This window comes from Acomys minous, assembly GCF_964271855.1.
Source record: "Acomys minous genome assembly, chromosome: 3".
NCBI classification, from domain to species: Eukaryota; Metazoa; Chordata; class Mammalia; order Rodentia; family Muridae; genus Acomys; species Acomys minous.
Window position 1 is genome coordinate 70,137,746 of NC_140485.1, and position 13,412 is coordinate 70,151,157.

Sequence of the window (13,412 nt, forward strand, 5' to 3'; positions counted from 1 at the left end):
GGGAGATAAGGCTGGAAGGGGATACCAAGCCAGTGAGTGTGCCAAGAAGCCTTCAAAGGAGATGACAAAGGAGAAGTTTCCAGGTAGCCAAGGAAAGGGGACAGCCTGTACCAGGGCTGGGAGGTTTGTCAGGGGATGGTGAGCTTGGACAACAGGCCAGTCTTAGCACAAAGGGGGAGTGGGAGGGGTGCGGGCCTTGCCAGGGCTTGATTTGCAGTACTGTTTCAGGTTAGCACCTCACTAGACTTGGAGGACACCACTGTCCATCCTCTACTTTCCACTATATCCATTACATTTTTTTCTACTTCGGTCAACAGCCAACATGTTTACACCCAGAGGGGCCGAGTAAGCAGATTTAAATTCCAGACTTCTCCAAAAGAAGAGACCCAGTGACAGTTTGACATTCCTAAAACCCTGAGATCATAGAGAACTATGTCCTAGAGAGGAGGGAGAGAGGAGGCCATCTGGCTGAGTGAACATAGCTGAAGGATTCCTAAGACACTTAAGTTCTAAAGCCAGCAGGCTTGACACTAGCTGGAGAAACATTTTGTTGTCCTGGATCTTGCTCTGTAGACCAGGGTGGCCTTCAACTCAGAGATCTACCTGCCTCTGCCTCCCTGAGTGCTGGACCTTAAAGGTGTATGCCACCAGCACCCCGCTTTTAAACTGCTTTTTTGTTTGTTTGTTTGTTTTGGTTTTTGGTTTTTCGAGACAGGGTTTCTCTGTGTAGCCTTGGCTGTCCTAATCTGGTTTTGTAGACTAGGCTGGCCTCGAACTCACAGAGATCCGCCTGCCTCTGCCTCCCAAGTGCTGGGATTAAAGGCGTGCGCCACCATGCCCGGCCTTTAAACTGCTTTTTTAAGGAATGTGACTTATACACAGGAGACTCACTTGTCTCAAATGCATCTGTACAGTTGACTGTTTAAGCATACAATCAAATATTTTTATCAAGTTAGCAATTTACAATCATAACTATTCAGTTTTGAGTGTGTGTTCATGTGTGTGTACATGCATGTGTAGAGACCAGAGGACAAGCCCCATGTCAGCATTCCTCAGTGGCTGTTTTTGGTTTGTTTGTTTGTTTGTTTGTTTGTTTGTTTTGCCACAGAGTCCCTCACTGGCCTGCAGCTCAGCCTTTAGGTTGGGCTGGGTAACCAGGGAGCCTTGGGGATCCACCTGTCTGTCTCTGCCTCCCCAAGGCTGGATGACAGACATGTTCTAACAATCAAACTTACACTTTCTTATGTTTTTGTTTTGTTTTGAGACAAGCTTTCTCTGTGTAGCCTCGGCTGTCCTGGACACTCTTTGTAGACCAGGCTGGCCTCGTATTCACAGTGATCTGCCTCCGCCTCCCTGAGTGATGGGATCACAGGCGTGCACCACCACACCCAGCTCAAACTTACACTTTCAGGGCTGAACTTTACCAACCGAGCAATCTCCCAGTACTTTTATTTTTTATATAAATATATACTGTGATTGAGCACATCCTCCGTGCTCCCTTGTCTAAACCTGAATCCCCCCTTGAACCTCCTTTGTTCTCAGGCAGTTTCAGTTCCACTCTCTCCTTCTACCCCCCAGTACTTTCATTAGCCGTCTTCTAGGCCTTTACTTTCACCAACACAAACATGATTTTATGTCACTATATAAAAATCTACACCAGGCTGACCTTTAGCGTTCTACCTGTTTCTCAAGTGCTGGGACTGGAGGTTTTCCCTCCTCGTAAATAAGAGAAAACATAATATTTGTCTTTGCTCAGTAGCTCTACTTGCATCCATTTTCCTGCAAGCAACATAACTTTGTTATGGCTTAAAAACAATCTTTTGGGTTGAGGATTTAGCTCAGTGGTTGAGCGCTTGCCTAGCAAGTGCAAGGCCCTGGGTTTGGTCCTCAGCTCTGAAAAAAACAAAAAACATTCTATCATGAATGGCACATTTTCTTCATCCGTCCCTCTGTTGACAGACACCTAGACTGGTTCCTGTCCTAGTTTGTTTTTCTGTTGTGTTAAACAGCATGGACAAAAGCAATTTGGGGAAGAAAGGGTTTATTTGGCTTACAACTCAGGTCCCCTTTCCCTAAGTGACTGTCATCTCTCCAGCCCCACCCAGTTTGTTGTTATTGTTGTTGTTTTTCAAGACAGGGTTTCTCTGAGTAGCCTTGGCTGTCCTGGACTCCCTTTGTAGACCAGGCTGGTCTCGAACTCACAGAGATCCATCTGCCTTTGTCTCCTGAGCGCTGGGATTACAGGCATGCACCATCATCCCTGTCTTCCCAGCTTGCTTTCTTAAGCAACTCTCTCTCTCTCAGCCTCCATATAATAAATACCTTCCCACCAGATCTGTTGCATGGTCGCTATGTTTATCAATATTATAACATTGGTGTTGTGACTTGGGGGGCAGTTCCATTGTCCTTGTACACTGGAATACCTTTTCCCACCTGTCCCGAACAGATTTACTTTTTCTAAACTCTATTTTCTTTCTTTCTTTCTTTCTTTCTTTCTTTCTTTCTTTCTGTCTGTCTGTCTGTCTGTCTTTTTCTTTCTTCCCACCTTCCTTCCTTCCTTCCTTCCTTTCTGTTTTGTTTTATTTATTTTATTTTTTTTTGAAAGAGGGTTTCTCTAATATCACTGGCTGTCCTGGACTCACTTTGTAGACCAGGCTGGCCTCGAACCCACAGCAATCCACCTGCCTCTGCTTCCCAGGTGCTGGGATTAAAGGCGTGTGCCACCACCATCCGGCAAATTTCCCAATTCTTACACATGATTCCCAGATACCTAAAGTCGGCTATACCCTCTCAAAGTTTCTTATCTTTAAGACTTTACTTCCCAACTCTTAAGAAGCTCAACTCTACCAGACGTGGTGGCTCATGCCTTTAATCCCAGCTCTCGAGAGGCAGAGGCAGGTGGATCGCTGTGAGTTCGAGGCCAGCCTGGTCTACAAAGTGAGTCCAGGGCAGTCAAGGCTACACAGAGAAAATGTAAGATCTGGGAGGCTAGGTGTTACTTCCCAGAGCCCAGTGAGACATGAGAGTCCAATCCGATGCAAATAGCAGGGGGATGGTTTATTAATCCTTTGCGACGGGGTCTACCAAGCTCTATTGAGCTGGAGACCCCAAATAAGCAAAGCTTGGGTCTTTTATACTCTTACAGGAGCAGAATTGGAGGTTGTGCAGAGTTGTTGGACCATGACTGGTTCTTAAAAATGCCCTTTAAAATGATTGGTTAGTTATTTTATCCCTGAGGGGGCAAGAGCTCAGCTTGGGACATCATGTGCTGTCAGGTGCTGGGGACAGGTATGAGGGTGTGGTTTTTCTCAGAGAGTATAGAACAGCCCTGAGGCCATCTCGGAAGGTACCGAGTGGCCAGGGTTGAAAAACAACTTTTCTATCTTTTCAAAACCCTGTCTCAAAAAAAAAAAAACCAACAAAAAGTGCTGGGCATGGTGGTGCATGCCTTTAATCCCAGCACTCAGGAGGCAGAGGCAGGCGGATTGCTGTGAGTTCGAGGCCAGCCTGGTCTACAAAGTGAGTCCAGGACAGCCAAGGCTAACACAGAGAGACCCTATCTCAAAAAACCAAAAAAACAAACAAAAAAAAGTAAAAAAACCCAACAAAAGAAAACAAGAAGCTCAACTCCATGTGTATATTTGTCTAACTTAAATGCAGCTCACTTAAGTCAACACAGATTTTTAAAATACCTGCCATGTGTCGTCACCATCTTAAGATGACCACATGGTATGGAACAACATTTATAAAGCCTCTGAGTCCTAATGAACTCTCTGCTCATCATTTTATTTCCTTTTAGACTAAAAAACAAGTCTTGTTTTAAATTGGTATGGATTTTTATAGAAGTTCAAAGTTATGCTGCGCATGGTGGCGCACGCCTTTAATCCCAGCACTCGGGAGGCAGAGGCAGACGGATCACTGTGAGTTTGAGGTCAGCCTGGTCTACAGTGTGAGTCCAAGACAGCCAAGGATACACAGAGAACCCCTGTCTTGAAAAACAAAACAAAACAACAAAAAAAGAAATTCAAAGTTATACTTTTACATCATACTATATATATATATATATATATGACACAATCCCTCAATCCTGGTTCAAAATGGTTTTTGTTTCTGTTTTGGTTTTTTGGTTTTTCTTTTCTTTCTTCTTCTTCTTCTTTTTGGTTTTTTGAGACAGGGTTTCTCTGTGTAGCCTTGGCTGTCCAGGAACTCTCTTTGTAGATCGGGCTGGCCTTGAACTCAAAGAGATCCCCTTGCCTCTGCCTCCTGAGTGTTGGGAATAAAGGTGTGTACTACCATGCCTGGCTTTCAAAATGTTTTTATATGATGATGAAATTTCAAGGTTATAAATGTCTATTGAGATTAATACACTAATTTAAAATGTATGTCTAACTACTTATGTCTTTACTTGTTCCTGGATGCATGAGTCAGTAAATGCTGTTTTTCCTGTCACCAGCTGCCTGTGCTCAGGGGTCACCTACAGGCTTCCTGGCCAATGGGTTTGATGTGATAAATTCAAATGCAGTTTTTAAAAAAACTTTTATTGAATGTCTATGATTTATATGTCATGCACCAAATCCCTCGCCTCCCCCCAGTAAAATGAAACAGACAAACAAAAAAATCTTGTCACAGAAGCTGTAGTGTATCACGCAGTATATAGCCTTTTGTTCACATATGTTTACTTTCACATGTTCATTGCTGAGTCATGGGTCTGGTTGGAGGCCTACACTATTGTTACCAGATCCTCACTGGGACTGCTGTCGGATATCCCATTGTTTCTGTGTGTCAAGGAGATTCTTAATCTTTGAATCTGCAGATCTGGCCCTTTCATGTGTTCTAGCAGGCCATACATGGAGTAGATGTTGGGGTGAGGTTCACTCAGAGCCCTGAATCAGAGCCACTCCTTTGTCTTCAGGGCAGGGCCCGCTCTCTCGATACCATATCATCATGGCAGGGCCAGCTCTCCTGCTCCCATGTCTCCGGGCAGGGCTGGCTCACCTACTCCCTTGTCCTCAGGGCAGGGCCCATTCTCCTGCTCCTATGTCATCAAGGCTGGACCAGCGCACACGCTCCCATGTCCTCAGGGCAAGGTCTGCTCCCCTGCTCCTGTTCAATTCGCCAGATTGTTGCTGGCTGTCAAGGCCTGGATGGCCTCCTACTCCTATGAGATCTTGTGGGACATCAAGCAGGTGGCAAGTAGAGGCCCCTCAAAGTCTTTGTTGAATAGCTCACAGAAACCATTGATGTTGGCCCAGCTCAGCTCCTTGTCCAGGGGAACTTGTGACTCTGTTGATTCTGCCTCCTGAGTCTCTGGTTCCATTGCGTGTTCCATCTGCCATGGGTCCCCGCCTCTGTGCTGCCCCTAGTGTCCACCTCTGCATGATCCAGCTCATGGCACTGACCATGGTTCCGGCCTGTGAGAGGAGGTCCGTGAGGCCTGTGGTATGAGTGGTGCAGTCCTCGGTTCGAACAGCACCCCTTCCTCGAACGCCATCTCCTTGGTGCTCACTGCACTGGGCCGCAATCCGAAAAGCGGCCTGAGCGTGATCTCATGGTCCTGCAGCGAGACGGCATGGGCAATCCACATGACAGGATTTCTTGCTTTCTGGGAAACACCAACACTGTGTTTTGGAGCTCTCAGTATGGTCCTTTGGTGGCTGTGCACTCACTGTTGTTCCCTTGGGTATTTTTTTTTACACCTCCCCCTTTTTACGTTAAGTGTTTCCTCTTAATCAGAGCGCTCTCGGGAGTGGGGTGGGGTGGTGGGGAACATTTCTGTGTAGCTCTGGAACATAATCCTCCTCCTCAGAATGCATTAAGGTCCTCATCTTTCAAACTCCGTGACCTGTGCCTATTGCGCGGACCTGCCTCAAATGCAGTTTTAAAGTGGTGGTCTAATGATGTTCTATTGTATTGCCAGCTCTGGAAACTGGGATACATTGATTCTGGAGACATTCATTTGTTTACCATGTTAGAACTTTGTTATTATGTCCTACCTCCACTCTTAAAAGGTTAAAAAAAAATCACTGTTTTAGAAATGTGTTCATCCTGAGCCAGGTGTGGTAGTGCACACCTTTAATCCCACCTGGTCTACAAAGTGAGTCCAGGACAGCCAGGACTACAAGAGAAACCCTGCCTCAGAAAAAAAAAAAAAAGTATATATACATATATCCTTGTTTTCTAAATATGATAATGTAATTAATCTATTAATATAGCCTTAAAGTTTTATAAGCTATAGATTTTTTTCTAAACTAAATCATACTGGAAATTTGCAAGGCATTGTTTAGAGCAGATAACTAAAAACAGACAAAGATTTCTTAACTCAAATATGCCAACCCTCAAGCTTGTCAGAGATCTGCTGAATATGGCATTTAACATATGTAAGCTTAAAAAACAAAACAAAACAAAAACATATGTAAGCTTATTATGACAGACAGAGACTTCCAAGTCCTAGCAGTAGCTCCCCAAGGTCTCCAAGACGATTTGGGCACAATGACAGATGACTTCAACCATGGATTGGGGTACTCCAACCTCTGGTCAAGCCTGCCCCCAATGCCTTGACCACAGCCTGAACTGTGAACAAACCAGACACCCAGAGAGTTATTATCTCATATTGCTGAAAATGAAATGAAGTCAGTCTCTCTGATGTTCTTCTTCCATAGAAACAGCTTCTCATCTTCCGTGCCCGATGGCCAGACTGTCTCTGCCCACGGTGCCATGGAAAGCAGAGGAGCCTGGGACAGCTGTCTGGGTGGTGGACCGTCTAGTCATCCCTGTCATTTTGATTGGCATGTGGACTCCTCTAGGTTACAGTTTATCCTTCTCAGGTCTCTGGTCACATTGAGGGCTAAGCTAACAATACCTTGACTGTGGTTCCAAGCCTGGCTTGGTAGGGGATTCAGTCGGACACCGAAAACCCGCCGGCAGATAGGGTGAGATGCAGCTTAGCCAGTGCTTCTCCAGGGGTCAGCACCAAGCTATTGGCAGTAGTCGAGCAAACCCCAGCAGCTCCAAAGGCAGTTCCGTCATTGCAGCCTGGTCACCGGGCATCTAGCAGAGGTTCCCCGCCCCCCCCCCCCCAGGACAAATGAAGTCTCAGACAGTCATGGTGGAGTGAGAAATCAAAGAGAACTTTACTTGTAAATTATGGATTTGTACACCCTGGGAGTGAGGGCGAATGTGTCTGATTCACTAGGGCTAAGGGTGGCAGGATACCTCATCTATAGTCAGTGATACAGAGCCTCGGTAACACAACATGGGGGCCCTTATCACAGGAAGAAACCAGATTATCCTATGTGTGAAGGGAAGGTGCCAAGGTATAATTAAAGGCCGTTTGTTGGAGGCTAAGATCTCATCACAGGGTAGGGTACTTCCTGGAATTCCCTGTGCTTGTTTGTTATCAGGAAAGGTCGGGCCTGTTTTTTTCTTTTAGGACTCTGTGACATCCCTTACAAAATCCGAAGTCATCGGAACAGGTGGAGTGAGGACCCCGCTGAGAAAGGGAGTCCATTCTTCTTAGACCTAGCTCAACACTGGCTATCTGAAGAAGGACTTTGACCTTAGCCAGCAGAGTCCGACACTTGACAGCCAGAGAACAGACAATTAGATCCACTGTCAGTTCATTAGTTAACTTATTAGCTAGTTAAAACTACTAGGCACTAGATCTCTTATTTAAAAAGGCAAACAGGGTTGCCTTACTTTCTGACCTCATGTTAAAGATAAACTGGCTTCAGCGGCCTTCTCAGTCCTCTTCATGTGCAGGGACCGGGCCTTAAGCCTCAGTACTAGAGCTGCTACTGCCAGGAGTAGATACAGTTTACCTTGTTACCAGACTTAAAAAGCAGGTCTCAGATGCAACCTTTTTTTTTTTTGGTTTTTTGTTTTGTTTTGTTTTTTTAGAGACAGGGCTTCTCTGTGTAGCCTTGGCTGTCCTGGACTCACTTTGTAGACCAGGCTGGCCTCCAACTCACAGAGATCTGCCTGCCTCTGCCTCCTGAATGCTGGGATTAAAGGCGTATGCCACCATGCCCAACTTTTTTTAGTTTTTCAAGACAGGGTTTCTCTGTGTTATATTGGCTGTTTTGGACTTGCTTTGTAGAATGGGCTGGCCTCAAACTCACAGAGATCTATATGCCTCTGCCTCCTGAGTGCTGGGATTAAAGGCATGCGCCACCATGCCCGGCTCTTGGTTTATCTTTTAAGTACAGACTTTAAAATGTTTCTAATTGTGCTTGATTAAATACATCCAGTCTTCTGGATAGGTGGAAGAAGCGCCTCGTTCATGCTCTACAGGAGGTCTCTGTCCTCCCTGAGGACACCCATGATATTGTTTCACAGATGTCAGAAAGGTCTGTAAAGCATCTGCCTTTCCTAAACTCACTTCAGAGAATATTCATGCTTTTAACCCAAGGTTTCCCCCAAGCCTCTACTGTGGGATGGGCGCCACCTGCTCTTCCAAAGGTCCTGAGTTCAATTCCCAGCAACCACATGGTGGCTCACAACCATCTGTAATGTGATCTGATGCCCTCTTCTTGCCTGCAGGCAGAGCACTGTATGCATAATAAATAAATAATTAAATAAAAAAATTAAAAATAAAAAGATTCTTATAAGCTACAAGAAATTCACCCAAATCCACCTCTCGGGTCAAATGGACTCCAGACAAGTATTTCTAACCAACATCCTAAGTTTCCTACCTCTAGCCTTTTTCAGAGGTAGGATTCCTCTGGGACTCCCCTCCCTCAGCTTTCTGGATGCCTGATCACTACATTCCTGTCCCCAACACCAGCTAATTGGTAAGTTTCCCCTTCTGGTTGGAATAAATGCTTCCTGAAGTTCTTGCCAACCTACATCCAAAGCCTTCATCTAGGACCGTCTCCTGTGGGTGAGATTTTCCCCTCTACCAGCATGGTTTCATCTCTCTCAGTAAACCGTGTCTGTCTGGGCAATCGTGCCCCGATCTCTGACCAGAGATTGCCTGATGAGCTGCTGGAACAGTTGTACCAATTTCCTTGAGTCAAGCCTTGCTCTTGGGACTCCTTGACAGGTCATTGACTCCTACTGTCCCCATGGGAAGGCCATTCGCCTATCCCTCCAGGTTCCCCTCTGGAAAGCCTTCTGGAGAATTTCAGATCCCTACTTCTTGCACCTGCTTTAAGGGCTTCCAAGCTTACATGCCTCTGCAACCAAACTTGGCCTCAATATCCTTTCGATGAGAGATCCAAAATGGGACCTTTGTTTTTTTTTAATATTTTATTTATTTATTATTATGTAAAAAATGCTCTGCATGTATAGCTGTAGGCCAGAAGAGGACATTAGATTACATTATAGATGGTTGTGAGCAGCCATGAGGTTGCTGGGAATTGAACTCAGGATTCTGGAAGAACAGTCAGTGCTCTTAACTTGTGAGCCATCTCTCCAGCCCCAAAACGGGACCTTTTAAATTACTGCCAGTAATCGGGTAAATGGAAGGAGACCCCTCCCCCCAGGTTTAAGCTTTTTCTCTTCCTTGCTCCAAACCTTCCCTCTCTGCTTGCTCTCCCCAAACGTTTCAAATATACACCTAAAAGAATTTTCTCCCTAACCTACTTAACTTTGTCTTCTGCCATACATATGTTCCAGTATCCTGCCAGGTTTCCTACATCCAGGACAGTGCCAAAGCAGCTACCCACAGGTGCTCCAGTCCAGCCTCACAGACTGCGCCAGCTGGACCTGCATTTTCCCTCCTGCCGCAGATGTCCTCAGACCCTGGAGAGCAAATTCGACAGCCTTTTGGCCCCTCCATCACCACCTCAGTGTCAATAGGAAGCAGCCAAAGGTGACTGATTTCTTCACCCCTTATCCATTATCAGCAAAGGCTGGAATGGTGTGCTTCAGACGGGACAGACAGCTCCAAGTTCTCCCAGATACTCCGCCATCCATCCTGCACTTTCCAGGACAGGGGCTTCCTCCTCCCCTTCAGCAGATACTTCGCACATTTTGGTAGTCTTGCTGTCCCCCCAGCCCTTGCATGGCAGCCAAGAGCTGCTTCCAATGAACCTACATTCATATACTGGTTAACTGGTCTTGCACTGGAAGCAGTCTTTTATGAACACAACACTCTCACCTCACCACTCTTTCCGAGTTCCTCATTTTTTTTTTTTGTTTGTTTGTTTGTTTGTTTTTTCGGGGCAGGGTTTCTCTGTCCTGGACTCACTTTGTAGACCAGGCTGGCCTTGAACTCACAGCGATCCGCCTGCCTCTGCATCCCAAGTCCTGGGATTAAAGATGTGTGCCACCACCGCCCAGCTTCATTTTTTTTTCAAAGATTTATTTATTATATACACAGTGTTTTGCCTTCATGTACACCTGCACGCTGGAAGAGGACACCAGATTTCATTACAGATGGTTTGAGCCACCATGTGGTTCCTGGGAGTTGAACTCAGGACCTTTGGAAGAGCAGCCAGTGCTCTTAACCTCTGAGCCATCTCTCCAGCCCCCCCCCCCCATCTCTCTTTCAAGACAGGGTCTCTCTGTGTAGCCTTGGCTTTCCTAGACTTGCTCTATAGACCAGGCTGGCCTTGAACTCACAGCGATCTGCCTGCCTCTACCTCCTGAGTGCTGGGATTAAAGGTGTGGGCCACCACGTCCGGCTCAGCCCTCATTTTTTTAAAGTAAAGGAAAAGGGAGGTAAATTAGCATATAGGCAGCCCCAGCTAGCCTGACTCTAGGCTTAGCAACCTCTGATGTTATCACCTGCCACTGCCAGGTGTGCGCCAGATGCTCTTCAGCTGCTCAGCAGATGTAAAGGCCCACCCCCCACTCATCACTGTGCGCGCGCCCTCTCTCTCTCTCTCTCTCTCTCTCTCTCTCTCTCTCTCTCTCTCTCTCTCTCTCTCTCTCTCTCTCTCTCTCTCTCTCTCTCTCTCTCCCCCCCCCCCTGGGTTTCTCTCTCCCTCCTTATGTCTGGGCTCCCACCCTCTGCTTCCCCCATCTCTTCTCTCTCATTGTCTCTCTGTCTCTGTCTCTCTCTATCCTCATTGTTGGTAATCAGGCAACAATGCAGCCACCCCAAAGGCCATGACGTCCTTGGGAAAACAGGCAACTTCAAAGCCACCCCAGAAACACATCACGGCCAGCTAGCCCGATTTAGGTCCCCTAAACTATGCGTGCACTTTCTGCCCATACGCTGAGTCGTCTTATAGAGGGAATTCCTCCCATCCCCCTCTCTCTGTCCCCTCCTGTGTCTCCAGACACTGTCTCTGTATACTCCCCCCTCGCTCCCCCAGTAAACTCTCTCACGAGGATCTGTCGCCTGCTGTGATTTCTGTTTCTCCATACAGCTGCACCACATAAATCCTAATACTCGCGGCCCACGCAGGCCCTCGCTCCTCTCCCCTTTCCTTCCCTCAAATAAATCTCTTCATAACAGAATTCTCTTTAATACAACAGACCAGAGCTACACGAAAACCCTGACACTCGGTTTCTCTGATCCGTGCTGGTTTGGAGTCCTTAGGGCACATGCCGAAGAGAGGCTTGCTGGGTCCTATACTGAGGGGAACCCGGCATGTGTCAGACAGGGAAACAAACTGCAAAGAAGGGAAACCGATAACTCGGCTCAGATTGATTTCGCCAGCTTGGGCTCAAACTTTCTAGAGAAGCCTGATGCCAGGTGGTTTATTCCCAGGTAAGGAATTCAACTGCAGGGGGCTGGAGGGACTGCTCAGTGGTTAAGAGCACTGTCTGCTCTTGAGTTCAATTCTCAGCAACCACATGGTGGCTCCCAGCCATCTGTAAGGTGATCTGATGCTCTCTTCTGGCATGCACTCATATTCATAAAAATACATAAATATTTTAAAAAACAATTTAGCTACAGTATGATTGGAAGGTTTCCTGGTGTATTTACAATTCCTGATGCACAAGGAAGCATTATTACATTGAAACTGGACTCGGGGTACACATAATTTCTAAGAGGATGAGTTCTAGAGACAGGCTACCTGTACTAGCTTAAGGGCCCAAGGAAGCCTCTGGCCTGGTCTTGGTCATACAGATAGTGTAGAGGTCATTTGGGCTATTAGCCACCTCTGGTCTTGATTGGGGGAGCTTGCAGGAGCCCCTGGCTATATAGATAATGTAAGGGTCATTTAGACTCTTAGGTATCTCTGGTCTTCGTTGGAGGAGCTTGGGGAGCCCATGGCTGTTAAGGGTCATTTAGATTACTAGCCCCTCCAAACCTGTCTGTAGGAGCTTGTTATGGCCTGGCCCAACAGATAATGCAGATCACCAGGCTGGTAATCACTTCCAATTCCCAGATTTCTGGATGGGAAAAAACAGGTTTTACAGCGTTTCCACTGCAAAGACAATCCTGCATGCTTGGCATTCCTGCTTTGTCCGGAGATCTGTGGGTGCAAGGGCCTTCCTGCAGTGCTCCCAACACTATAGAAAGTATGTGTATGCGAGTGTTTGTGTTTGTGCGCGTGCGTGCGTGCGTGTATCAGAGGTGGACTTTGGATGTCTTCCTTGGTGACTCTCCACTTGATTCCAGAGGCAGGGTCTCTCACTGAACCAGAGCTGACCGATTCAGATAGTCTAGCCAGCCAGCTTGCCCTGAGGAACCCCCTCTCAGCCTGCTCGCTATGTCTGTTAGAATTCTGCTTCAGTTGGCCTACCTGTGATGTCATTGTCTACCTGCCATGGGGGCCCAGTATGTAAAAGGACAGACCTACCTCGCCTGTACCCCCCCTTACCCCCTTATCTCCTTTCTCTCTTACTCTCTCTTACTCTTTCTGTACCTCTCTCTCCTCCTCCTTTTCTTCTCTCCCCATGCTCATTTAATAAACCTTATATAATCTTTTTGTTTGTTTGTTTGTTTTGGTTTTTGGAGACAGAGTCTCTCTGTGTAGCCTTGGCTGTCCTAGACTCGCTTTGTAGACCAGGCTGGCCTCGAACTCAGAGCAAATACCTGCCTCTGCCTCCCGAGTGCTTAGATTAAGTGCATGCACCACCATGCCTGGCTTTTTTTTTTTTTAAATCCTCCTGCCTCAGCATCCTAAATGCCAGGAGTATACTGCTGTGCTGGCTAGTTTTGTGTAAACTTGAATAAAGCCCTCACGTGAGAAAATGCCTCCATAAAATCCTGTTGGGAGGCAGACAAGTGGTGGCACACACCCTTAGTCCTAGCATTTGACAGACAGAGGGAGGCAGATCTGTGAGTTCAAGGCCAGTCTGGTCTACAAAGTGAGTTCTAGGACAAACAGGGATATTACACAGAGAAACCCTGTCTGGAGAAAAACAAACAAGATCCTGTAGAACATTTTCTTAATTAGTGATTAATGTGGGAGGGCCCAACCAATGGTGGGTGGGGCCACCTAGGGCTGAGGCTCCTGGGTTCTATAAGAAAGCAGGGCGAGCAAGCCATGAGGAGCAAGCCAGCAAGCAGC